The sequence below is a fragment of the Photinus pyralis genome, unplaced genomic scaffold, assembly GCF_008802855.1.
Source record: "Photinus pyralis isolate 1611_PpyrPB1 unplaced genomic scaffold, Ppyr1.3 Ppyr1.4_LG2, whole genome shotgun sequence".
Lineage (NCBI taxonomy): Eukaryota > Metazoa > Arthropoda > Insecta > Coleoptera > Lampyridae > Photinus > Photinus pyralis.
In genome coordinates this window covers 44,142,858-44,167,900 of record NW_022170403.1, presented here as the reverse complement: position 1 = coordinate 44,167,900, position 25,043 = coordinate 44,142,858, and the positions used below count along the sequence as shown (strand labels likewise).

General features: G+C 37.1%; 1 protein-coding gene and 1 long non-coding RNA gene across 3 annotated transcripts in view; both read right to left on the bottom strand.

Annotated features, from left to right (window-relative positions):
* The window catches only part of LOC116162806 (protein fem-1 homolog CG6966), a 72,603-nt gene that overhangs the window by 26,584 nt on the left and 20,976 nt on the right, over positions 1 to 25,043 (bottom strand). The gene's annotated exons all lie outside the window — the stretch shown is intronic.
* Positions 133 to 22,813, bottom strand: LOC116162807. 2 transcript variants are annotated; one of them, XR_004143616.1, is made up of 3 exons: positions 22,455 to 22,813; positions 955 to 992; positions 133 to 654 (listed from the first exon to the last, which is right to left on the bottom strand). It is a non-coding gene; the product is annotated as an uncharacterized LOC116162807 (long non-coding RNA). The 2 variants fall into 2 exon arrangements; XR_004143615.1 differs by having other exon boundaries at positions 133 to 649; positions 22,455 to 22,812.

The window sequence follows — 25,043 nt, the reverse complement described above, 5'->3', positions numbered from 1 at the left end:
AGGAGGGCGATTGGGACGTCTGGAAGAAATATCTGTTGGTACCCACAAAGGCAAAATTAATTGTCTGGGCGAAACAGCTATAGGTGAAGTCAACTTCGAAGCGAATATCTTGGAAACGAAGGGGTACTCATAAAGAGAAAGAGGAACATAAGGAGGAGGCGTATCTATTGGCGATGTTAAAACTTTCAGTGCAGTGCAAATATCCGCATTGAATGAAACGAATGATAGGTAAAATTACAGTTCTGATTCATACGCAATAAGAACATCGGCCATTTCAATGGATCTTTTAATTCATTTTAAAAGTCGTAACTCTGCGTCATATAAAGTACCTCACGAACAAACATGCGAATGGAAATGAAATGACGCATAAGAAATTTGCAGTATTTTCATAGAACATGCGTCTCAAATAGTTTATTCGAATACAAAGAATTATATTCGAAACATTTTGCGGGGGCGGGCGTAACGAAGCTTTTCCGGTCCTCGGTTTATTTGTTTTGGTCATCTATATCGCTTAATCTTTTCCTTGTCGAATGTAGATAATAGTGCAGACAAGGTTAGTATAGAAATGGATCTTGGTGGTCGGTGCACAAATAGTGTCTTGTTCTATCCGCAATCTGCATATAATAAGCAAATGGTCTTACTAGAGATTCTATTCTGAAACAAGACTCATTTGGTCCAAAGTATAATTAGAAATTCAGAAGTGATTTTCAGGACACATGCTAAGAGCGTTTTTTCAACATTTATTTCGGATGCACTCAATGAGTCGTTACTATTTATGAACAGACACATTAAAAGGCAATCTAATCAGTAATGCAACAAATGTAAAACGAATAATTAGTGACGCGACGGCGACTGTATAAAAAGTATTTGTTTATTTAAAAGTATAAAAGGTTCATCGAATAAGATTAACATGTATCCATTGCGTTGTGCAAATGAAATAAAATCATACGTTACCAGTTAATTACTTCCCCAATTTTTAAGCAGTTCCGTACCTGAAAATAAAGAAAAACAGTTAATACTTTGTAATTGATAACGTTAAACATGCTTTCTCACCAGGTGAACCCCGATTCAGATACTAATTTTAATGTTGCAGAATTAATAACCGATGAAGAATTCGAGATTACTTGTTAGTCAATGTCAACAGTCAGCTTATAGACACATTCGCAACCCGTCTAATTGAATCAAACCGTTAAGTTATTTACGACGATAATTATTAACTATTAATAAATTAGAAAGGTTTATATATAACATAATAAAAAAAAAAAAATAAATCCAAACAGAAATGACACAGCATAAATGTTAAATTAAACAATTATCATATACTAACTAATGGCCTTCTACAATGTGCAAGAAGAATTTTTTTCCACCTATTGTATAAAAATCTATGGACATTTTTCGTTATTCAATTCATTAAATCAGTAAGTAAAAAACAGTATAACAACAAAAGATGTAGTGCTAAACATCTTTTGTAATGTCTCGAGTCTTACATGCAATGCACTGTTTAAACAATTACAATTGTAAGGTTTAATTATGGTAATAATGTATTACGCATTATAGAGACCGTTATAACGTATCTAGGGCATTGAAAATGTCATGCCATGTTATGTAGAGAAGATGTTACCTTCCCCACTTTTCCACACAAGTTTCATTGCTAATCTACTGAAACAAATAATTAACCAATTCAAAATTTCCTTTGTCCTAGCCCCTGTTGGTTTATTAGAAGACTTTCTTCTTCATTTTGCATCAATTGTAAATTGAGGTCTTTCATTAAAACGAAATCCATAAAAAAGTAAACTATTTTAACAAAAAATGTGTTCTCAAAAATATTTTAAAAATGTCTGTCTAGAAATTGTTTGATAATCTTTTTTTAGTTTGCAGTATTGTTGTATTCTTGTATTTTCAAGCTCTCAAGCTTACTTTCTAATATGGGGCCGGTCGGTGGCTTTGTATCGATGACTGCTCGATTGGGATAATCTTTTGGAAGTAAATATCATACATTCTGGGGGGCAATTTTGAGCGCTGGCAAATGGTAAACGTATACGGAACAATACGAATAGTAGTTTGTTTGTTTGTTTTCGCTCTTAAAATGTCCTTCGCTTTTTTGCGAGCGGTAGATAGCTGGCGTAATTTGATATTCGAATGCGTTTTGATTTGAATATAAAGTATAGTGACCAGGTGATAGTCAATTTAAAAAAATTTATCGAAAATAGAAGAATTGATAAACGTTTTGGCCATTCAAGATTTTAAATTTTTTACGCAATTTGGTTTTCCGGGAACTATAGGGTGCATAGACTGCACACATGTGGCCATTTTTCCTCCGAAAATTAAGGACCCGGAGCATCCTGAATATTTATATATAAACCGAAATGGTTACCATTCAATTAATGTGCAGTCGGTAAGTTTAAAGAATGGAAGATGAATGGATAACGTTACAAAAATGTTGTTAGATATGTGACAGCAGCCTCAACATTCTAAATGTGAACGCAAGGTATCCGGGAAGTAGGTACTAACGATGCATATAGGTATATGGAATCAATCAAATGTCGATGGTCTTATGCAGCAATTATACATCGATTAATATTGGGTGTGTGACACATTTATTAATAAATGTAGTTCCTTACACTTTGGGGAAATACTTATTCTTTACATAATGTGGAACCAAACACTCCAGAAAGCCATTACAATAATCTCCACAAAACAACAAGGGCGATTTCGTTGCTTATTAAAGCATCGACTTCTTCATTATAATCCAGTCGCCGCGCCGCTTCGCTCTAGCTAGTGAGCGGTACCCTTTATTTTTCACATATTCTATCACTATGAAAGTGTTTCTTTTTTAAATTTTTTCTCTAATTATAAGATATCTTATAATGTTAAGATAATCAGATAATCTTATAATCAGAGAAAAAATTTAAAAACGGAACACCGATAAGTCATTAGTAGTACCTATCATCAGTCTGTAAAAAAAATCAGCTTCATTCATCCAACCGTAACCTAGTTATATCCGTAGAAAGTTCGTAAAAAACCGACTAAGAATTGTTTTTTTACGGAGCTATCAAATGTGCGCGATTTTTTTCACTATTTTTTTAAGAGCTATTATCAACGTTTTCATTTGGTGTATAACTTATTTTCTCGAAAAACAACCTTTCAGAATTGGTACCGCAAGAAGTACCCGCAGCGCCTTAAGTCGTATGACCTGAGGCGGCAGACGATCGATTTTAGCATACTCTGATAGCGCAAAATGGAACTCCATCGGTTAAAATTTTGATCATTCTCGTTCAGTGGATTTCGTGCTAGCTCCCCTACTATGGCTACCCCAGAAATGAAGGAAAGTTTGTACTAGATACCGATGCCAGTAACAGCGCCATTGGAGCTGTTCTCTCTCAATTGCAAGACGGACAGGAAAGAGTCATTGCCTATTTCAGCAAAGTACTGTCGAAACCCGAGAGGAATTATTGTGTGACTAGGCGAGAGCTCCTGGGTGTGGTAAAGGCATGCGAACATTTCCATAAGTACCTTTACGGCCGCAAGTTCCTGATAAGGACAGATCATGCAGCGCTAAAGTGGCTCTTGCAGTTCCGAAACCCAGAAGGACAGGTGGCAAGATGGTTAGAACGTCTTCAGGAATATGACTACGACATTGAACACAGGGCTGGAAAAGTTCACAATAATGCAGACGCTTTGTCAAGAAGACCGTGCAAAGACAACTGCACACATTGTTCTAAAATAGAAGACAAGATTGGCCATCTGCGACGAACAATTGTAGAGAGTGAGGAATGGAAGCCAAGCGAAATCAAAACGGCCCAAGAAAACGACCCAAGTATAAAAACTGTTCTGAATTGGATACGCCACGGACAAAGACCAGACTGGCAAGACATTAGTGCCACAAGTCCTGAAGTAAAGAGTTATTGGGGCCAATGGAATAGCCTGACTCTGAAAAACAACCTGTTGTATAGGACCCTTGAAAGTGAAGATGGCACCGAATCGACGCTGCAATTAGTAGTACCTAGAAGCAAAGTGTCGGAAGTATTGCGAAAATTGCATGACGGCGCTTCCGGAGAACACTTTGGTATTACGAAAACGTTGCAAAGGGTACGTGAGCGATTCTATTGGGTCAACCGTAAAGAAGATGTCCGGCGATGGTGTCAAAAATGTGAGTTATGTGCTACTGGAAACGGAACAGTTTCCAAGAAGAAGGCACCCATGAGGCAGTATAACGTTGGTAGTCCGATGGAACGAGTTGCTATCGATATCGCAGGACCGTTTCCCGAGACAGATGGCGGAAAAAAATATATCCTAGTCGCTATGGATTATTTCACAAAGTGGACTGAAGCTTACGCCATTCCAAACCAAGAGGCAGCAACAGTTGCAGAAGTGTTGGTAAAGGAGTTCTTTACACGTTTTGGTGTTCCTATAGAAATCCATTCAGACCAAGGAAGGAACTTTGAATCGGCTTTGTTCCAAGATGTTTGTCGATTGGTAGGAGCCAATAAAACCAGAACAACACCTTTGCATCCTCAGTCAGATGGAATGGTGGAGAGAATGAATCGAACGATGGGTAAATATCTTTCAAAAGTCGTGGCAGAACATCAGAAAAATTGGGACCAGTACCTCCACCTGTTCCTTATGGCATATCGATCAGCCGTCAACGAGACCACGGGTCAGACTCCTGCCTGCCTTATGTTGGGTCGTGAACTACGCCTTCCATGTGACCTCGAGTTTGGGCGTAAACCCCATGAAGAATATGTCGCAGGTGAAAATTATGTTGACCAACTAAAGGCGAAGATGAACGATATTCACGACTTGGCTAGAAGTCATATTCAGATTGCCAGCGATCGCATGAAAAATCAATACAACCTCCGCTCGGTCAATGAAACTTTTGAAGCTGGAGATCTGGTATGGCTGCACAATCCACAGAGACGAAGGGGTCTTTCTCCCAAGCTACAAAGACAATGGGAAGGTCCGTATGAGGTGATCAAGAAAATAAATGACGTGATATATCGTATCAGAATGAACCACCGGAAACCGAAAGTTGTCCACATTAATCGACTCGCACGATATGCCGGATCCAACAACAACGAAGAAGTTAGAGGTATTCGAGAAGAGGAACGCAGCTTTGGGATCGAGCCAAACTTTAACGATTTTATGTCAAATTACGCCCAGCGGAAGAAAGCTCGATTTGGCGTTACTCAGGAAATTTGTCAAAATATTTTTGAGCTTCCGGTTAACGTTTCCATCGCCCATTGTGTCGCCGAAGACCTTCGCATGGGTAGAGGTATAGCTTCCGTATTCCGGAAAAGATTTGGAAGAATAGACGAGTTGATAAAGCAAAGACCACGAGTGGGTAAAGTACTGCGCTTGGAAGATAGTCAACGCTCTTTGTTCTACTTGGTTTCAAAGAAAACGTCAGAAGGCAAACCCACCTATGAAAACCTCTGGTCTGCTTTAAAAAAACTTAAAGAAACTCATGGCATACTATGACATAAATAGCTTGGCGATCCCGAAGATTGGATGTGGTTTAGATGGGTTGGACTGGAAGATAGTGCGAACCATGATCGAAGTGATTTTTAGAAACACTAGCGTTCGAATTACAGTATGCTGCTTCAACCCACAGGGGACGACCCTCCGCAAAACTGTGGACTGTTACTTTTTCAAGAAAGGTGTTTGTCGAGCAGGCTCTGACTGCAGATTCCGACACGAGGCATTAAAAAGTAATACTAACGCAGTTTCTGAACGAGACGTCCAGAATTAAGAAGGGGGCAGTGTAACGGAAATGCTCCAGACGTGACGTCGCCTTTAGCGCTCTGGAATTTTCTACGCGTATTCTAGAATATTCGGGACTTACATTGCTTGCGTGTATAAATGGTTGCGGCCGAACATCGCGGCAGTCTACTATCGAACGAGATCGAGCACGGAAATATAAATTGCGAAGTGTGTGTGATATAATAATCGATATAAATTGTACGGTTTTTATAGTGTTTTAGTTTTGTTTAATAAATATTGATATAAATCGAACCCGAATTTATAAATCACGTTACAATACGAAATTAGATTTAATTTTGCGAAATGTGCGAAATATGGCAAGCGTTCAGCTGAAATCGACTAACATGCTAGACCTAAAAACAATTTCTTTCAATGAAAACCTCACGCGCATAAAATGGTGAAGAAATTACATCGATAGTTAAAACCGAGGTTAGAACAAAGACCTTTAACTAAACAAACACTCATCTAAAAAGGATTTCTTTGGCATATTTGCTTTGATTTGATGGTTACAGGAACGTTATTAATAACTGCGGTCAAAGTAGGATGGCCACAAAATTTCAATAATTGTATTAATTGTTGCTAATTTGTCGTGTAATGCTACCTTGACGTAAAAGTTAGCACTGCCATCCATATGAAAACTTTCCCTTTAGAAGTTCCAAGTGTTGCTAGACCGAATTAAGTGAAGACCAGAAAAAATAATTAGAATAAAAGAGGAAAAAGCGGCAAAGTGGTGTGACCCTACGGGGTCAATTTAACCCATTTTCAATAGGCTTATTACATATGGTATATACCTTTTTTTTACATTTCTTTATAGGCTTCTCCCTTTATTGTCGAAAGTTTCTCAGTACAGATTTCCTCAAACTTCCCTCTTATTCCCCCTTTTTTGTAATGATTTAAATTTACCCACATTTCTGTACAAGATAAGTAACCCCGAGAGTAACCCTACATCATTAGAACTTTTTATTTTCTCAAAACTGCCAACTATTTTTTTCCAGAACCACAAGTTCCTCGCACTCCTTGCACATTTTCTTTTACTTCCACAAAATTGCTGCGTCTTTCTGTAGTATTTCATCGTCTCCCTCACTTCTTCCAATTAAATTTCTCCAATGTATACGAAACAAACCGCCTGTAAAACGGAACAGTAGACTTGTTACATGTGGCATATAGGTCAACTGTGCAATCGATCCATGTGTTTGCCAGTTATCGGAGTCACAGGCAAACAGACAGATACCATCAACTCCCCGATCTGCCGATGAGCAAATAAACAAAGTATTGTGCAGAAATGCTATCGTGGCGTAAAAGAAGACGATATAGTTGAAGAATCAGACTGAAGTTCGTAGGAAGACGGTAAATATCGTACCTTAATGGCCAAATGGGGCCAGTCCTCACATTTTTGAGAGATTGGGGTTCCACTATTGAGGAAGATGCCGAAATTGTATCACAGAATGAAGTTGGAGTTAAAGATAACCCTCTAATGTGTCTTATAATATTGTCCTTTAATTTATTCCTATATGGAGATACGTTTGCCAAAGGTATTTTGGATTTTGAAGAATTTCTGTTACATTCTTCGTATGCATTCAACACTTTATTTATTTATTTTTATTTGCCTTTATTTTTGAGTGGGCGGCAAATAATGGTGTCGATGAGACATTTTATCGGGCACTCCAGCGGTAGAACTTCCAAGCGCACGCAGGGGCCTTGCTCGTCGCTTGTGAAGAAAGCGAGTGCTACGGCTGCACTAGGTAACGGGGAGGGCAACGGGACCGAGTTGCGACGAAGGAGGGGCCTCGAGATTACTACCGGCGACGTCACAGGTCGCGAAAGATGTCTGCGAGCTTTCGGCTCGTGTGGCTCCGACTAGGGCTTGTCACCGCGGCATCGCCCGAGGAAGGGGGATCATCAGTGATGGACAAGGTAACCTTCTTACAAAGCGGAACAGTAAGGACGTCAACTTGCAGTAAAACAGACACTAGACAGGCGTGTGCCTCATACAAGAACCTTGGGTTTACAGGGGACGAGTAAGAGGTTTGGGTCGGGTGGAGGACTCTATTATAACAGGGTAGCCAACTGAACCGTAGGACCTTGCATTTATGTCGATACCGAGGTCGATACACAAATGGAGTCTTATGTAATCGCTGATTTTTGTTTCAGGGATCTCGTGGCTCTAAGACTTCAGCTGAAAGATGGCAGAGGACGGAGCAAGCACTTGGTGGTCTGCTCGGCCTATCTTCCGTACGACGCGGAAGAGGCTCCACCTACCAGGGAGATGGCCGACTTGATAGATAGAGATAGATGTAATTTAATTTGAATGCGATCGCGATCGCTTCTGTTAAAAGAACCAATCAGATGCGTAACGATAAGAGACAACTTGCCCTCTTAGTTTTCCCTTCTCTCTCACCTTCAGTATCCGTGTTTAGCATTGGCACGCGCAGTCCATTTATGATATATCGATGGTCTTATCCATACCATTATGCACTTGGTAATTGTTTATTCCGAATTTGCCGCAATGGACCGTTTGACAACAGAGCAACGACTTGCAGAGATTAAAACGGTGAGAGTGTAACTATGAACGTTCTGTGTCCACTACAGAAAATATCGCTGTTGGTGCAAGACAGCGCGGAAAATCGGGCTGTTTTTCTTCGAAGATGACACCGGAGCAGCAGTCACAGTGAATGGTGATCGGTACAGAAACACTATTTCTAATTGGTTTTGGCCCATTATGGTAGGTATGGAAAATGAAAACGTTTGGCTCCAGGAAGAAGAGGCAATATCTCACACTTCCCGCGAAACCTTGTTCATATTAGTGGAAAAGTTTGCACAACACATCTCTTACTGCGTGGTACCCAAGAATGGCCAGCGAGATCATGTGAACTGATACCTACAGTCGGCAGACCGATATAATTGAGATTTTGTTTGATTCTTATTCCTGGTGCTTCAAAATGTGTATTTCCGTAAAAAAAGTGGGGGGTTATTTTTTAACCCAACGCAATAACTTCCTTACGTAACGTGGGGGTGGTAAAAATTCAAAGTGGGTGAAGCCAACTTGATTATAGTAGCGGTTTGTTAACGAAGTTAATGAAAATCATCCACTTCAGCCTATTCTGGTCTGGAATTGAACGTTGTTATTGTTTTCTTAGTGCAGGCCACGGTCTACATGTCAATTACTTTCATTGTTGGGAAATATGGTACATTTCCACCTCGAAGCCAGTGACGTAGAAATAATTTTCATGTCCACATTACTTTTATTTTTTGTTAATAGACATAATATTTCATTTCGTCATTATTATTGTGAAAAATACTCCATTTAACAACGAATAATTAAAGTACTGTACATAAATACGTACCATTCCTGATTCGCCATTGTTGAACCAGCAACAATTTTCGTGTGCAAAAGATGAATTATGTTCCGTTCTTGCAAAAAGCAGAAGTACAGAGACAGTCAAAACACGAACAAAACTAAATTCGCGGCACATCAGTTTGTAAAAAGTTTTAATGACCGTTGGTTAAGAAATAGTCAATTAACTATCTTTCCAGACGCGAATTGTAACCAGTTTGATATTTAAAGTTTACCTACTATTTTGAGTGTTGCCGAAACAATCCATACGCATCTCATGCATGGTTTTTGGTCATGCGTTTTGGTGAAAAAAAAAATACCTATACATGCACGTTCAGAAAAAGGCGTCCATCGTCCATCGCGATATTGCATTTTTACCAAATGCCACGGAAACGGAAACAAATCAAAAACACATCTAGATCGTGCACAGATTTTGCATAGATTTTGGTAGATCTTGATATGTTTTTGATTTGTAAGAAAGAAGCAACCGCTTCCCTGACATTTGGTAAACATGAGAAATGAACATTAACATTAACCTATAAGGACACTGATTACTATAAAAAAAAATCGTCGCCATATTACAAAATACCGTACGACTTTGGCCTTTTCACTATTTTAAAACCTTAACTTGAACATCATTGACTTTGCGTATAATTTTTTTTAGAATCAGCATGTCAACAGTAACTGTAACACTTACATTTCACAGCCGAAGGGCAACAGAGTACGAGGTATGCTTCAGTAACATTCTCTTACACAAAAGGTAGACTGGAAAACATTTGTTAAAAACTTCTGTACAATAATTCACTCATTTTTATCCCGTTTGTCGGCACCAACTAGACACCTCCATTCACTAGCATCTTAGCGCACTATGTTAATTGTTGTGTTGATATTCATTAACTTCGCATTGTTGGTGTAAAGAATTACCTCATAAATTAATAATGGTGTGAGAAATTCTCGCAGTAAATATACGAAGCGTAGACCAAAAACGGTTAAACTTTTTATAATCGGACCGAAACGGGCAAAAAATGTTTTGATTTTGATGTGTTATAACCTACTTATTTTATGATATTACGTTATGTACATAATTTGGCATTAACCAAGAATAGTGAAAGCGATTATATAATCAAATACTTATTGCACATTTTACTGGGTCGTTTCGGTTACAATAGCATAAAAACTATCGATAGTCGATCGTTTTTATGGAAATTACGGTTTGTAAGAGTTGATTCATCTACTCACATACAATGGATTGTATGCATATTGCATAAAAGGTATTTCCAGTTAGACACGCTTTTTTGGTTCTCCACTCGTACCTAATCAATAAACTTTGTGATTAAAAATTTAACACATTAAGAAATTATGAAAGAATCGAGGAACGCATTAGTTTTGTTACACGCTTATTGTTATTGGATTAATGCCTCGGGCTCCCCCAGTTACCAAAGAAAGAAGGGCAATAGTTGGTAGAAAACGGTTCCTTTCGTTGAGACCTTTAATTAGAATACAATCAGAGATAACATTAATTTTTAACCAGGAAATTTGGTTTGAAGTAAAGCGACTGTTTCATGTACTGTATGACATGTGACTTCATCTAGGCTCTCATGGAAGAAAAAGTTGTTTTGCATCTCCCGATAGCGTACGTCGATACATACACCGGCTTCGTCCTCAAAAAATACGGACCAATCACACTGCCCGTCCACAATACACACCAATCACTGCATTTTTTTGGATGCGTTAATTTTTCTTCAATCGCATGTGGATTTTCGCTACCCCGGATGCAACAATTTTGGCAATTCACATGCCCATTCAAATGAAAAATCAGGCTTGGCTTTCAGCTTTCAGACTAAGTAATGCAGAAATGAAGCGCTTGGACAACATATATCTATTGGTGAGGTTAAAAAGATTATCTCGAAACCTGTAACAGGTGGTCGCTTTAGGCTTCGAGAAATAATGCGCTTTAAGATAAGAAGCAAGATAGGAGTCGAAACGTTACAGTGTTGCCGGCTCGAGAAACATCGCGACAGAGCATAAGAGGGGCAATCTCCGCTATACCATAGACCTTGGTCTATGGCTATACTTACCCATGCATAAAAAACAGAGTAAACTGGTTTTGCGGTGGGTCCGTTTCAGAACTTTCAATCGGCAAAGTAGAACAGATTAAGTGGGAGAGCCGGATTCTTAGCCGACCCTTCAGAGTGAAATCACGTTAGTTGTGGCCGTTGTGGGCGCAAATTTTACATTGCATAGCATTCATTTGTGGTTGAACCGTGAAAGCGAAGCGATACAAGTTCCGTTCGGAAATTTTAGATCGAGAAATAGTGTTATTTACATAAAAGTAAGCAAAATGACACGTTACTGGCGAGGAAATATTGAAGTACAGGGGCCGAGTACTTTAATTTCCGAGTTAAGTAATGTCATTTTACTGACGAGTTTTGTATTAAATTTTACCCGAAATCGTATTTTAACATAAAATTTCAATTTTCATATAGAACATTAATCAAAAGTTCTATATGAAAATTGAAATTTTATGTTAAAATACGATTTCGGGTAAAATTTAATACAAAACTCGTCAATCTGTCATTGATGACAGGAATTGTTATAGACATTTACCAATGTGACAGGTGCGGCAGGAAAAGTGACAAGTGTGGCTGGTAATGTGACAGGTGCGGCCGGTAAAGTGACAGGCGGCAGGAAAAGTAGACTGGTCTGCCTCCGTCATGGAAACTAACATTTCCCTGACATAAAGTAGGCATGAAAATGAAGGTTTCATGACGATTTTGGGTAAACTTTGGGTGCGTTCACCAGAACCAAACGTGTTTGCGCTTTGATTACGTCTGCAAACACAAACTGTTTAGGCGCTGGTGAACGATGGGGTGCGTTTGTCAGAACCAACTGTTTGCAAACCGTTTGCGCTTTTTACATAAGTACGTTTACTGAACGCGTTGCTGGTTGTTAAACTGTTTGCAAGCGGACGCCATTTTTTGAATCGCAATTTAAACCCGCTGAAAATCACAAACATGTTTGTAAGGCATGCATATTTGTTTAAACCATCGGCATATAGGTTTATGCGTGAAATTGGAGTAAATGACTATTACCTATACATCACGACCAAAAAATGTATAATAAAATTGCACAATGCTCTTTAAAGTTGTAAGAGATAAATCGAATAATTTAATTATGAATGAAGAAGGGAGCATTCCATGTATACAGGCTGATTCAAATTCGAGGGCCACCATGGGGATCTCGGGAACTGTAAGAAATAGAGGTTGGCAAAGTTGAGTAGTTTGATACTTAACAAAATGTCGTTTTGAAACTGAAAAAATTCCGACTACTTTCGGAGATATCCAGAAAAAAAATGACATTTTACAAAATCGTTTTTATTTGTTACCTAAGTTATTTAAAAAGATATTTCAAAATAAACGGCACATAATTGTGACCACTTTTTTCCATATACAAGATGCTAGTTTTAAATTTTTAGTCTGACGTTTCGTCTCCGGTTAACCATCATCACCTTTGTTTTTTCTTATGGAAGTCATTTTTACTTTTTGTGTCATTTGATAGAGCTTTTTCCTATCAATAAATGGTGCTATTAATCCATAAAAACGCAAGAAACTGCGAACGTACACTGCCCACGACAAAGTTGCCAGACAAAAAAGAAGATATTTTAACAGTATTACTTCAGCCTCCCACGCCCAGTTTTCTTTTTATCGTGGACAAGGGTTTCATAATTATCCGGAAATTTCCGATCCAAGTCTTCATGTAACACATCATGCCCTTTTTCTTGAAACACGTCATATATTTCTGACCAAATATTTTTTTTTCCTTTTTGGATCTCGAATGTCAAATTTGAAATACTCGGCGAGTAATAACTTTGTAGTGAAATCGTTCCACACCAAACTTCTCTTCGAATCTAATTAGGGTACATTATTCGTATACTAATGATTTAACACAAGTATCTCTATAACCTATAACTTATACTGGCTGAGTCAGTGCTCTCGATTTCATTTGGACTTGTACTGACCCCTTCATATGCGGTTAATGAAGGCTCCAATACGGCACGAACGATTTGCTCGTCTTCTAGTAGATTGCTGGCCATCAAACTCTGCCTTGCAACACTATAACCTATAAGTTATAACCAACTACAACCATTTACTCAAGGATCCAGTGAATACGCATTTAATACTCCCATCTTGATTTTCTATAGGACAATTCAATTCATCTTGTATAGCAGGATGTATTTAAACTGTAGAAAGGTTGCCATATTTTTATTGAAATGTACAAAAAGAATACAAAACGGTTTTCACAAACTTCACTCAAATTAAATTTGACGTGTGGTTTCCAGGCAAATTGCGCGCTTAGGACAAATGCGCATGCCCGATCAACATGTTTGTGATTTTCAGCGAGTTTGAATTATGATTAAAAAAATGGCAACCGCTTGCAAACAGTTTGACAATTAGCAATGCGTTCAGTAAATATGCTTATTAAAAAGCGCAAACGGTTTGCAAACAGTTGATTCTGGTGAACGCACCCATAATATTAAATGTATCATATTACTTTATTTTTTGATTTGCACAATAATTACTAACCTAAATGTAATGCTATTTGGTATGGTTGGAAAACATTTTTTCAGAGCTTTCCAACGACGTATCACACATGGGGGGGGGTCACTATTTAAGATATAAAAGTTAGGGTGGCTGGGGCGCAGGGGGTTGGAGGGGATACGTCGCCAACTATGTCATTGTGATTCCCCCTTCGAATTACCGAAACGGATTTTGATTTTTTTAAATATCTCCTTTATTTACTAAGACATGGGGGGTGTAAGTTTTCAAATTGCCACCCTGTATAATGAAAAAGTTAACTTATATGAGCATTTATTTGAGAGCATCAAGTTTATGAGTTTCAGATTATAAGAGGAGATATTTAACGAACCAACATTCCGCAAGGTAAGGATGTTTAAAAGTTTATTTATTACTGAGCTAGCCGTGCTATTAATTAATTCATTGCAAAAGATTAATTAATTAATTTTAAAGAGTGCCGTAGAAATTAAATTTTATTTTAGGAGCGCAGAGTGTTCAACCCCTGTTAGTTGTAACTAGCCAGTTACGTCAGAAGAGGGTGCCCATAAAGGACACGTGGAAAGTCTGTACGAAAAACATCTATTACTTTACTACTACTTACTACTACCTAGTGTGAATATTCTCGAAAATGGAGTGTCGAGAGAAGGTACGTACAAAGGGAAAATGCATTACCTATAACGAGAATGTCTCTCCCATTAATCCTGTTATCCAAATTCCGTCAAAATCCAATATGGCACCCATAAGAAAGTGGCTCTACATCTGGCGTGCTATGGAAATTATGATAACAGATTCAGATCCACTGAAAGAAATGCCCATAGAAGATGCCTCGGAAGATACTAGCGCAAACCGTCCGACCGCCTAAGCTAGAAAAACTAAATTTTACATTTTCAGTTTTCCGTTCAAATACGTTTTCTTGGTCACGAAAAGAGTCAACTTTGCCCCCATTTGATCTACATTGTATCTCGCACCGTTGCGGAGATCCCAATGGTGAGCCACGAATTTAGACCACCCTGCAAGAGTTGTGCACAATTTATACATGTTACAGCTTGCTTAAACAATACATGTTTATACCGTAAGGATGTGTCCTTCCTGTAGCGAGTGCCATTTGGTGTAACAAGTCACAGAAGTGTTTTGAAAATTGAAACCAAAGAATGCTAAATTCAAGGAGGCTAAAGTTAAAACTGAAACAAATTGAAATCTTTTCGCGAAATCAAAGCGATAGCAGTGCATGATTCATCAAAAGGGTGTTTTCTTTCAGAATCTTGTGCTTCCAATGGCAAACCATTGACAGTTTCACCCTCGGTTTCACCGGTAAGTATCAGAACAAAGACTCTTCCAGTCTGATGAGGAAAATGATGGCAAACTTCGTTAAGTGGTAAAATTTGCAAATTTTTTAAAATTCAAATACACCCTCGAATACCTCGTCGAATACACCTATAGTAATCTCAAATATGAGAGTTGTTTTAATTGAAAATCCTTTTTACACAAAAAATAAGGAAAATAAGGCGACGCCATTGCAACGCGATGTATCGATGTGGGAAATTGTATAGATGCACGTGTAAGGAGGCAAGGGCAAAGCAACTGTGTGTCTCACGGCAATATCCTAAAAAGGTGCTAAATTCAACCACTTACAATAGAATAAGGTCGACAAGAACTTCATTAAAGCCATGTAAGTAAAATAACAGCGTGGGTGTTTTTCCAACATTTTTCTTTTGTTCAAGTAAAATATCGGCCTCGTAATTTTTATTACGCCATTTACATACAAAAAAGTTTGAATCAAAAAGAATTAAATGTAACAATGTATTATTGAATGTCACGAGCAACATTGTTACCGGAATAGTTTTTCGTCGCAATCTGTTCACTCATCAAAAGTGGACTATACTCATGAAATAACCCACTGATGCTTCACATCGAGCATGCAGACAAAGTTTTGGAACCCATAGGTAGCAGTTTGTAGTCGTTTTGACCCCGGCCGTACATTCCGAATTGAGTGTGAGTCAGTGAGTGTTATTTATCAAAATCACCAATTTAAGGTAGGAAAGACTTGTCGTGACACACACAAGATGCACAAGAACCGAGTGATATATTTTGTATTCACCCTCCGCTTTCCTATGTACTTTCTTACGACAATTAGTTCTAGAGATATTCACATTCTGTGTTTTCACCCCATCAACCGACACATATCTAGACTATACCTTTCTTTTGTGTTAACAAACCACAGGACGTTATGTGGAGCAGGATGTGGTGGCTCTTTCGGTATATCAATTGGGTGCCACAGTCACATTTCATCGACGTGTACGTTTCTAGCGGAATAATTCCGAACTTTCCAATTTAGGCACTCGTGGGCATCGTGTTCAATCTTAGTATTTCTCTTTCAATATGTTACGATGGAGTGATACATTTGGCACACAACGCACAATGGCACACTTTTCTGACATGTAGATCTAAGAGTCTTCTGTACCCACTCCACCCAATGTAAATTTCCATAAGAGCACCCGCCATAAAAAAACTCAAGTTGTTTTTCAAAAAACTAATTTATAACTTTAGACCTTTATCTACAAAATGTTCGAACTATTTTTTTTTTAAGTTTATAGCAAATGAATAGATGTTTTGCACCGATTATTGCGCTAATCTGTTTTATTATTTTACTCTCGATCAAGACGATTTATGGAAAAAGTAAACAGATAGTTTTCTAGGTAACTTACTTCTCGAATTACTTCTAAACATTACCCCAAAGTATTCAATGCCCAAAGCATTGAATAATAAAGACAGGAATTGACAAAGCAAGAATATCTCTTGTCTCTTGCAACTATAATCACTATACACTATAATGTAAAAAATTTGCGCTTATACGTAAAGAATACATACCTCGAACATAGATTTCCGAAGTGATACGGATTTTCAACTTATACCAAATTGCCTGCATTAATATCCTTGGTTTATTATCGATTTCTCGAATCTAACATTAATACAAATGTGACATCAATAAATAGCTTAATCAATAATCTTCAAGTATCCACACGCGCGTAAGTCGCACGAAGGGAGATAAAACAAAGTGAATAAGAAAAATGGTTCTCAATGATCTCAACACAATGATATGGGATGAAATTTAATTGTTCGAAAATCTGAGAGGAACGTCACAAGGTCAGTAACTATAAATTCAAAAGATGAAGCACGTTTGACATTGGCCTACTAGTATACAAGCAGTGGCATTCTATTACATAAAATCGGTGCAGGACCCTCAAATGTTGAGAATAGTAAAAGTAGGGAAATCCATTGCGATGTCAAGGCCACCTGCTTGTACTATGTATGCTAATTACTTATAAGCACCTTTGAATATCATACCTGCCTGTTAATGAGGAGTAAGTGGCACCAAAACGCATCCACTTTTTAGTAATATCACAGATTAAAATACTCCAGATATATCACGCCATGTAAAAATATGCTGCGCGAAATTTGGATTTCACCGCCAAGTGTGTTAAATCCAAATTAACTTTCTAGTACAGTTTCAAACCCAAACATTAAAATTAAAAGTTCATTCTTAGTTAGAAAGATTTCTGCAACGTTCCTATAGCAGAAGAGAGAAAAAAAAAATGTTTTTTCACTACTAGCGTCTGATGGCATGATTATTAACCTTTTTTCCACTTGTAAAGTAGGCTTTCTCGGCAGTTGTTCAAAGTGGTTAATAATGTGGACATTATTAACTAGTAGTCAATAATGAGAACTGTCAAGCTGTCACTTTTAAAAAACACAACCCAAAATTTTGCTCAATAAAAGTTTAGACAAGTTCTCTTAAATGAATAATTGCCACCATCCGCCATTTCCAGAGAAATTACATACCTAAATTATCACATTTTGAAAAAATTCGAACGAAATTACCCTTTGAAAAATCTCAATGACAGAACAAAATACGGCCTGTTTGACTTGTACTTCACGTACTTGATTGACATGTTAAATTAAGAAACAAACAATTCTGTCCAACCGTTAACTCTCTTATCAATATAATATGTTAATTTAGAGGATTTCAAGTGCTAGTAGTGAAAAAAATAGTGTATATACCACGGTAGAGAAGTCTATTATTGCCTTCGCACCTTACACCCCTCGGCGCAAGCGCCTCGAGATGTAATCTTTGTGCTCAGGCAATANATTACCTTCAGCCTAACTTAGAGCTCAAAAAAACCTCACCTGTAAAGCACAAAAGGTGAACTAAAGTGCCTCAAAAATCATAGTAGGTACATTTTTAACGAAAAAAGTTTAACAATTATTTAAAAAATAACTTCTCCGTTATGAGTTTCATTAACAAAGTAAACAAGAGTCGCCCCTTGGTCGATAAATTCCTCAGTCTCGCAAATCCCGCGGGATCCCGGTATTGCATTCCCTAGTTCGTCCGTTAGCACGATATCTCGATAACGAATGGACCGATGACAGTAAAATTTAGTACAGGGATTCTTTTATCAAATTTGTAGATCGGAGTTCGTGAATTGGCAATGTAGCCCAAAAAATAAGGAAGCCCCTTTTGACATCTCTGTGAGTTATGAACCGAATTGCATGAAATTCAATATGCATATAGACCAAAAAATAAGGAAGCCCCTTTTGACATCTCTGTGAGTTATGAACCGAATTGCATGAAATTCAATATGCATATAGATTTAGCTATATAAAACGCAATTTCAAAAATTGAGCCTAATCGATCAACATTCACAATGCCCTTTTCGCATCTCGACCATTTATAAACTGAATTGCAAACTTTTTATTTATGAAGGTATTTAAATGAAATTTGATACATGGGCACTTGGAATAAAAGCAAATTTAACGCCAGTTTCAAAATTTGGCTTTGCGCATGCGCAGTGCCAACTTTCATATTTATGGAAGCAATTAAATGAAATGTCATACAATTACACTTTAAATAAAAGCAAAACTAACATCAGGATTAAAATTTGGTTGTGCACATGCTACAGCCATACCCAGGAGCTCGTTTTCTATATTTGTTTATTTGATTCTCAATATAATTAAATGTGTCCAAAGTCATTTGAAAATACTTATTTTACAACAACCGATATCAATTTCACAAAAAGGTGATAAAATTCACAAAATACCGTTCCTTTCATATTGATGTATTTACCAATTTACTATTTTATCCGGTTAATTTGGATTCTACCACTGCGCCTTTAATGAGCCTTTCTTTGGAAGATTTTGTGAAGTCTTCCAATCGGAAATGTTTTTCACAGATTTTTTTTTTTATGAATTCGGTGACAGTGGAATCAGATGTGTAGCCCCTGTAAAGACGTGCTTTTTTATCTATAGGGAAGATTTATTTGATGATTGTATATAATTGGGCCACCGTGAAGTTGGTCACCAAAAATGGGTTCGAAAATGTATAAGGTACCTACCTATTCAACTTGATGAGAGCTGAGAGCCCCAAACAAATTCTGCATAAATCCCCAAAGATAAATGAATTACCTTCTTCAGAATTCAGTGTAGCAAAACTTGTTTGGATGATTCAAGGTATCTCTCCCGTTTCTGGAAAATCCGGTTCCAGAAAATCACAGCCGGTCAACTTCATCATAGTATACCGAAATGATTTCGGAAAACCTCCGGCGATTAATATACCCTTCTTCTAAATTGAATGTAGGTATCACAAACCAGCAAAGCTCAAAATTAGATTGTTTGCATCGAAATCGATGACATTTAAGAACAATGTCGGCAAGCTTTTATATGTGCAACATTTAAAAGTAGGAAATAAGTCACCCAGTAATGAGAAAGTGAAACCTGAAAACCTCAACCTCAACAAACATTAACAAATGACAAAGTTATCTTCGGTTCTGCAAACGAAATTGATACACACATTACACATAGCGAATTTTTGATGCCGTTTACTTAAACTGCGTATAGTATTTTCAATAATATAACATTCGATTCTCGTATATCTCACCACGTAGAGTAGTTGCGACACAACAATTCGTTTGAATTAAGGATTAGATACCATTCGTTCATTTTCGAACCACCAATTTTTCACGGCGAACTTCATAGCAGCATTAATTGGTAATAGTTCATACTATCAATGAACCAAGAAGGACTAACCAGCATTATTAACCCAAACGCGGCACAGGTTTTCATCCTTAAAAGGAAATCCATACATTTTTAGATTGGGTTCCACTCGTTTTGAAACACCACATTGAAAGTATTGACAAACATTTCCTGCTTTGGCCATTTTTATAGTTAACAAGTATCTAGGTATTTAAAACAATAATTGTAATAATAGACTATTTAAAACACAAAAATACGTCTTTATGAAAAGAAAAGGTGTATATGAACTGTTCAAGTGTTAGTGTCTTTTTTTATATCCCTTAACGGTTAAGTAATGCGATTCCCTTTAAACCTTAATTCAAAGTTCATATTCGACATCCCACAATAAATGGTTACACAATGCAAAAACGGAGGAGCTCCGTCTCAGCGAAAATGGCCCACCTCATGAAAATGTATTTTTGAATAAATGGTGTCATTCCGTTGTAATCCGTATCCGTAAAAAAATAACGAGAAAATTTATTTGCAAATGTCCTAACTTTCGTAATTATAATATGCACCTGAGATGGGATATCCTGACCTACAGATTGTGTTTTGACTTAAGGAAATATGATATTCTTTTCTTTAAATCATTTAAATTACGCATGCCTTCTCATATTTATTTAACAGTATTACAGTACAGTTTCCAACCATTCGTTTACGATAAAAAAAAGTGCATTTACGAGCTAAGCATTTGAACATTTTACGGCAGTAGCGCTAGCAGACGGATGTTTTTTCAGCGCAAACATTTCGTATATCTCATGAGCCGTCTGTAGTATTTTGTCTGTGCTAATATTAAGATATCATTTCACATAATAAAACAGTTTAAGCAGCTTAGCAACAGGTCACTTGCATAATTAGCATATTATGGACGTGCCTTGTAATTAGGTCAACTGCATCATGTTAATTTTTGACTATTCATTCATATCGTTAGGTTATGCAATTCAGCGTTTGGCAATCAGTTTAGAGGCTGTGCAGGGCTCTGACTGGAACTTTGCTGGGGGAAACTGTAAAAGTACCGGAAAAATCGAAAAAAAAACTGGGCCTTTCTTGCAATGTTTTTTCCTAGCGATTTTTCAAACTATAAGTTTTGTTACAGTTCAAATTTCAATTTCCTATAGCATTTTAGTACCTGGCTTTATACAAAATTTGTTAGATGTCGTTTAAGGTTTTAAAGTAAAATTTAAGGCGATAAATGATAACGCCGATCGCTATTATTGGAATAATTGGGTATTGTTGCTTCGCACTTGGTCGTTGTTGCATCCATTTTGATATTAATCGAGTGCGAATATAAAAGTAATTTGAGTTATCCTTAGTAAAGGTAGTTAGAAGTATCTAATTAGCATTGTCTTAGAAGACTTGATAACTCAAGAATTAATTGATTTAAACAGCAACTTATATCTGCAGGCCGCCCGTTATCTCAGGTATTATTTCCATTGTATTACGCGGTTTTATCGTCAATAACTATTTTAGGCCTGTTTATTTTTCCGTTTTCTTTCCCATTTTGGGATTTCGCCTACTTTTGATTTGGAATCGTATATAAAGGAGTTCGTCCGGAAATTAGACGTACCCTATCACCGTTTCTACTTGAAGATAATTGCCCAGGAAATGCCGCACGCCAAGGAGATTATCACCTTTACCAATTTATCAAAATGGCCGCTGTCGTCCCAAAGATAAGCTAAACTTCAGTTAAGGTCAGCTCTCTTTTATATTTATTATCACCAACTATTGGAGTCGCCGAATTTCTGTTTACTATCGAACATCGAATATCAACTTTAACTTTCTTATATCGAACGAATACATTTTTTTTTATTAAGTTATTATCACTAATTAGAGTCAAATTTTGAAGTAAAATTCTGTCAGGGAATCTACGAGGTCGCTCCAAAAGTTACTTGAACGTGTTATAAGGTTGCGTGTATATTTAGGGTGTTCCCTTAGGCGGTATCGTCAAACCAAGTTAGCATTACAGTATTTTAGTTATTAATTTTAAAACTTGGTTTGGGGAACCGGGTTGCGAGCGCTCCCGACTCACACCTACAGCCCTTCCGTCGGCACAATTATTGCAGTTTTTTTTTGGTTTTATCACAGGTACCATAATTAATATAAGTACCCACAATTATTATAGTTATTCCAGAATTCGTAGATTTTCATTTGCGTCAATTTGTTAAATCAAATATTCAACTCAATTTCACGTACTTATTGTTTTTAATTTAATTCTGTATTCGAATCGTATCGAAGTTAATTTAATAGAATACTACTATCTTAGCACCGCGTAATTTATTTATCTATTTATTACTAGAGATTTTAATGGACTTATCCTGGGTCAGGTAAGCAGTACTGAATTGGTGACAGTGATTAAAGACCCTGGCGCCCTTATCTCATTTTTATCTATGCTAAGAACCTACGCCCTAGCGGCCGTGCATACTGTTCCAATAGAATTTGTTAGCATTCTCTGGAAATTATTATTTATTTTAAATTGCGGTAGCAAAGTATACCAAAGTTGTACAATGAAATGTTCGGTTATAAGATTTTAACGATGCACTTTTGTTATAATTAAATAATTTTGGACAAAACACTCTAATTTCGGAAATTGTTACATTACGATTCTCTACTAGACAGGTAAAGTCTGTGTGTGTGTTTAAAAAGCAGACAACCAGCAGTAAGTTAACAATGCGCTAATCGAATTTCAATTTTATACCATAAAGAAACTGAATTTAACTTACCACGACGGATTCCAAAATGGTTTTCTTTTGAATTTCCATTGTTATTATTTATTTAGGAGTACATTGGCGGAAAGCTTCAGCGCACTGGCGTATAGTTTCGACGGTCATTTTAACAAGTACAAATATAAACATGGGCAATACCATCAACATGATGAATAACTAACACGAAGAAATTTTGCAAATATGACAAGAAGTTGACGTTTATAATGAAATCTATGGTAACGGCAGCAAAGATTTGCAATGTGTCAAGTTGGAAACTCTGGTCCAGTCATTCTACGAATGATTTCGGTGCCGCCGGTTGAAGAGGTGGGGGTTCAAGGTATAGTTTTGGGTTTTTTTCGGCTATATCTCGAACATTTCTCTTATCAAAACGGGCCCATACAATTGTACTTTGTTTCTATGCATTTTTTTCAGCTACGGGCTCTCGAAGGTGGGCAAACTCACGTTTTCGGTCGAACTTTTCCTCTACGTCATCAGCTTTTAACGTACAAGTGGATGGTTGTAGGGAATTAAAATTAAATTTCCTTCAAGAATCATTGACATGTGTGGTGTTAATGCTTCGACAGTTCGACTTTACCTTCATCAAAAATGAACTGAAATTTCCTGATGATGTCCAATTCAGATGTACGTACAATTTCTTTCCGAATAATGATCGTCTACGTCCTCTTCATCTTCTGCTAGGATTGGTGGAGAGTTAAAACAGCTCCCTTCGCAGCTGGCACAGGCAATGGTGCGAAATGTGCCAGCCGTCTTGCATCCATCGCTATCCCCGCAGTTGGTAGGAGAACATCAACGGCAAAAAATGGCTTGTAAAATTTCCTCTGGGGCTGGCAGAGGCCAGAGCTGCGTTTCTTACTGGGTGAAGGTGTCCATCGTCACCTCTTTTCCAACTCCATTATTCTGGAGTGATTTTTCCAGTCACTAAAACTTTACAAGCCATTTTTTGCCGTTGTTCTGCATCTCGCAAAGTTAGTTTCAAAATTTGAAGCACGGAAGTCCGCTGTAAATATGAAAAGGACAGACCAAGAGTAATTAATGAAGTTTCCAGATACAAAGGTTGGGTTATTTTACTAGAACTGCAACTATGTGTATTCGTAAAGCAGCTAAAGCACAGGACTTTGAGCTTCCATTGGGACAAAACTAATGCAAATTATTTATTCAAAACTGTCCGACTACAACCGAAAAATACAGTTCTGCGAAGTTATGACAGAAAACATGCAAGAAAATAGGCTCTTGTACGCAAACCGTTACCATTCTTTAAATTATTTAAACAATGCCGTTACCTAAAAGTTATATTCAGACCATTAATAATTGAAATCTGAAAATTTGTATACCGACATAGTTTTTCATGATCTATCGAATGAAAATATTATCATGATAGATTCACTTCCGGTTTTACCGGATGTGGATAGCAACTTTCATATTCAAGAATCAAGAAGCCCACCCCAATCGCATCTGCTGTAAAACAGACAGGAAGAAGAGTCAATGAACAAAACCAAATTATTCAGAAAGCAAAAGAATTCTATTTCTTCGGATTGCTTTTATTACGGTAAAATGCAGAAAAAAGAAATAATAAAGATGTTTTAATGAAGCAGTTGAGCACAAGAAAACAAAAGAAAATATTTAAGCAACATTAAAGAGAAAAGAGAACACAGATTTCGAAAAATCTTTATTAGCGTGGAGCCAATACATTAATTTAGTTGCAAAAGAAGCTATTTATCATGAAACAAGTTGTAAATCAGCATATGCATGATTAAAGCGCATTTTTGGTAATGCAGGTCAGTATTTTATTAGCGAAGTTTAAAATTATCGATGTCACGAGTAATTTTGGCTGCGTTAAATAATTAACTTTATTTAATTTCAATTGACGGTACGTCTTCATTTTGTAAAACAAATCACAAAGTAAATAATAAGTTTTTATACAGGTAGCGCTATCTAACGGTAAAATTATAGCACCTCCGAAACCCATATCGAAATTATTTTCTTCAATTATCGATCTTACAAGTAATCTAACTCAAAATAGACTAGTGCCTGCACATCTACACTATAGCAGAAAGCTTTTAGTGAAAATTTGAAGTCTCTAGCTATTGTAGTTGTGGAGATCTAACGCGGACAGCCGGCCTGCCAGCAATAACGAATATAATAGCGTATTTTTTTCAAAAATGCGCTAAAAACCCGTGTATATCTTGAAACTGCTTTCCCAGTTTTGACGAACAGAACAACATTTTAAGCGTATTTTTGAAATTAAAAAAATACGCTATGATATTCGTTGTGACTGGCTGGCTAGCTGGCTGAACGGCTGAGATCTCCGCAAATACAATAGCCAATAGCAAGACTTCAAATCTTCACTAAAAGCTTTTTGCTGTAGTGTAGATGTGCACTTGCAGGCTCTACTCTATTTGGGGTTAGTACTCGCGAGATCGATAATTTTTAACTCTACTAATAAAATACTGATCGTCTTAACAAAAACGCGCTTTCATCATGCATATGCTGATTTACAACTTGTTTACATAAATTACTAATTAAATAAATGATCTTTGCAACACATTTAAATAATTATTGGTGTATAAACCGAATTTTAAACAATTA